The 4,019-nt window shown below is 39.8% G+C and overlaps 1 pseudogene; it reads left to right on the plus strand.

Annotated features, from left to right (window-relative positions):
- Positions 1-461: 461 nt before the first annotated feature.
- On the plus strand, positions 462-641 carry LOC121006513 (annotated as a pseudogene).
- The last annotated feature ends 3,378 nt before the right edge of the window (positions 642-4,019 follow it).

Here is a 4,019-nt window from a genome sequence, read left to right on the forward strand (position 1 = left end):
CTATGGAAAATGTTTTTTTTAATTGTTTTTTAAAGTCATATGGCATATGATAGTAAACAATAAGTTACATTGGTTAAGTATACAACACTTGTGAGCAATGATATGACAATGTCTGATTTATTTCGCTGAAACTGAAATCACATAGAAGACTCCATTATTAAGTTAAGCTTGTTGAGAGAAACAGAAATGTAATAGTTACACATCATAGTAATTTTTCATAATATTAGAATCTATGGAAAATGTTTTAAAGATGGTTTTAGATTAAATGTTTAAATATTATTTATTAGACAAAAAACGTCTCCATTTTTATGTAACAGATGGTTTTTAAGAGAATGGGGTTCCATAATATGATGCCACCAAATCTCCAGAGTTTTATAATTTGTTGTTAAAAGTTTAGGACCAATCAAGGATGTTTATATTGTATTTAAGATATTTTGTGTAATATAAGCTTTTAATAAAATATACCCCTTTGGGGTCGTCAACTTAAAAAAAATAAAAATTAAAATCCGTTCTTATCAGTTTAATATCTGGGGACCATATATTAAATGGATTTTTCGAACAGGGAGATGGAAAAAGAGCTTGCTCTGTCCACTCCACGCATTGACCTGGTATTGTAGTACCTCCAGGCCGGTGCACTCCTTCCTAGTCCAGTATCAAAAAACAGAATGAATTGATTGCAAGAATCCTTCTGACCTTCAGCGAGCAAGTGGAAAGCTGTGTGTGTCCTTGCTCAGTCTGCACTCCAGCTTTTTCTCTCCCCTGTGCTGCTTGCTGAATACCTGCAGCTAGTCTGTCCATCTCCTACTGCTGCTGTAGGTCCCGGCCAGTCCCCTCACTCCAAATCCAATTAAGACTGATTGATTAATTGGCTTATCAGCTTAATGAAGTGTTTGGACCTACACGCTCCTGGGGATTGGGCTGTTGTGCACATGGGATCCTCTGTTCCTCCAAACACATTTGGAGTGAGCTGGCTGGATGTTACCATTTTGCTTTTCCATTCCTTAAGTAAGTAAAGTAAGCCTTTGTCTCCCTCTTGTGGATCTTCTGAACTGGATTACTTGGAGGCGAGAAAGTAGTTGAGCACTTTCTATGTATCATCAGCAGCTGGACCTAAGCTCAGGTAAGGTAAGCTTAGATCAGGTAAGCTCACTGGATGACATCACAATGGGCCCTGACATCACAATCAACAATGCCAATTTTTTTTTTCCTCTCACTACTCTTCACTTCTTCATTCCCTCCTCCTATGTCCCTTTCTGTTTGGCGTGCTTTGGCACCAGGACATATCTGCGAAGAAAAGGCGTGGCCAAAAGTGGGCATGCACCGGGTGGGCGGTGCTATGCAGATGGCGAACCCGAAGAGGAGCATGACCGGACTTAAGCCACATGCTGCTTTAGGGTGGAGGGACTAGCCAAAGGATTCCGTCGATCGGATCGGCCTGATTGGACCGCATTACTGGCATGACCAGATAACAAGGAATGAGGAATACTATTCGTTTTGAGGTGGTGGAGGAAAGACAAGAGAATTTTTCCGTGAAGACCCTGATGGAAGATATTTTGGCGAAGTTGGCTGGACTTTCGGTACGAGACATTTACAGCATGCAGGACTTCAAGAAACAAGGTATTTATGACGTAACCTTTCTGAGAGAAGGCACTTGCATACAGACCTTTGAAAAACTCAGAAGAATAGCCGGAGGAGAAGGGATGGAAGGTATTTACATCAGACATCTATATTCATTCATTGAAGTACCTGTGACTGTGCATTTGTATGATCCATATGCGGATATTTCTGCGATTGAGCTTTTCCTTGGACGATTTTGTAAATCATTAAGAGGGGGTTTCAAGCTGTATAATGAAATAGGAGTGTTTTGTTGTCGATATAAGTTTTTAGCAATATTCAAATCAGATGAAGAGAGTATTGGTGAGATAATGCATCCACCAGCAAACTTCACTGTTGCTGGTATCAGAGTTTTTTTTTATCCCAATCAGCCTTCTTTCTGCCGCACCTGTCTCCTGTATGGTCATACACAAGAGCAATGTAATAAAGGGAAGTCTTGGCGGAATTGTGGGGTGGTCGGGCACAAAGCCAACCGTTGTCTCCAACCCAGAAAATGTGACATTTGTGGAGAAGTCAGACATACAGCAGCAAAATGTCCCGTGAAAACTTATGCCCAAGCTGCACAAAGCCAACCTAGACTGGAGGTGATTCTCAGGAAAACAGTAGAGGTAAGAGAGGAAACCTCTGCTGGTCCATTGAAGGAAGGTGAGATGAGTGGCGCTTCCCCCCTGATGTTAAAACTACTCTTCAGGGTGAAGTCTTATCAGGTGATATTTCACAGACCCCTGATATCAGCTGGGTGGAGACCCAGGAGGAGGTACAGGTTGCAGGTAACCAGGGGGATTTCTCTACGAGTGTACCAAGGGCTGCAGATGAACAGTTGGGTTTGCAGTCCAAAAGACTGAAGACTTACCTTTCTCCAGGTCTTAGTGATGGGGATTGAAGTCCAATTGAAGAAAGGATATATCCAGAAACATCAATTCCAACTAATGCTCCTTTTTTAGACCCAGGCACCATAAGTTCAGTATCCGGAGGGATTACCTCAGAAGGGCAAGGTTGATGAAAATGTGGGGTGTCCATACGTACATTTAAATTTACACAGATAAATGGCTTCCAAAGTTGCATTTGATGTCATATCCCTGAACATAAGGCAGATGACATCAAAGAATAGAAGATCTGCAATACTGGAGTTTCTGAAAGACATAAAGGTTGACATTATATGTTTGCATATGAGTGTGGTATTACTGACTCACTAAAACCAAATGAGTGGCAACTGGGTTAACGTGTATGGTCTGGGTCTGACACAAATAAAAATGATGGGGTGGGGGTTTTGATTGGGAATCAGGATATACATATAGATAGTTATATAGTAATAGAGTTGGGTAGGTGTTTGCTCGTTACATTGAAATATAGAGGGTTTCTTTCCAAGTAATTAATGTATATGCTTCCATTCAAAAAGAGGAGAGGTTATCCCTTTTTGAAAAAATAGCTCTATATCTTCCAGGGAAAATGCCAACATTATGGATGGGGCATTTTAACTGCGTAACAGATAGCCCAGATGGGAAAATAGATGTTACTGGGAAGAAATTGGGAAACATGGTTAGAGATTTTTCTTTTTTAGATGCCGCCGAAGTTATTTTAGGGAAACCACCACCTGCTACATATAAGGCAGATAGGGGAGGTATCGAATCTAGAATTGATTGTGTGTCTTTTATAAATTTCCTTTGTGATGCAATTTTTCAGGAAGATGTGGGGTTTTCAGATTATGTTTGTTTGAGAGCAAAGTTTATGCAGGATACGAAAAAATGGTACGGTGTGTGGAAGATGAATGTTGGCTTGCTAGAAGATAAAGAAATTATGAATTACTTCGCCAGAGAATATAAGAAATGGAGAGTGTATAAGGAGGAATATAGTAATGTATTGGAATGGTGGGATTGGGTTAAAAAGAAGAATGGGGTGTTTTTTAAGAAATGGGGGAAAAGGATGGGAACAAAGAAGAGAAATAGATACAAGGGCTTAATTAAGAGGTTGGATTGGTTATACAAATTGAGGAAAGAAGGTATGGATGTGATGACTTCATTATTGTAACAAGGAACGATATAAAAAAGAGAGTTGGAAAAAAGAGGTAAAGATATTATATATAGGTCTAAAATTTAGTGAGATGAGAAATGCACTCATTTTTGGATGAGATCTTCTGTGAGGATGGAGAAATTCTATGGGTAAGGACATGTTTAAAAAAAATAGAAGAGTTTTATGAGAAGTTACATGGGTAAAGTGGGTTGATATGAGCATGATTGATGATGTATTAGAAGTTTTGAAAGGGAGGATTGGTCAAGAAGAAGGGAATTCCCTGATGGGGTGTATTACAGAAGAGGAGATTAAAAATGTGATTAAGTCTGCAAGGAAGAGCAAGACACCAGGGAAAGATGGTATCCCAGTGGTATTTTATGAGAAGTGTTGGAACG

The sequence above is a fragment of the Bufo bufo genome, chromosome 6 (genome assembly GCF_905171765.1).
Source record: "Bufo bufo chromosome 6, aBufBuf1.1, whole genome shotgun sequence".
Lineage (NCBI taxonomy): Eukaryota > Metazoa > Chordata > Amphibia > Anura > Bufonidae > Bufo > Bufo bufo.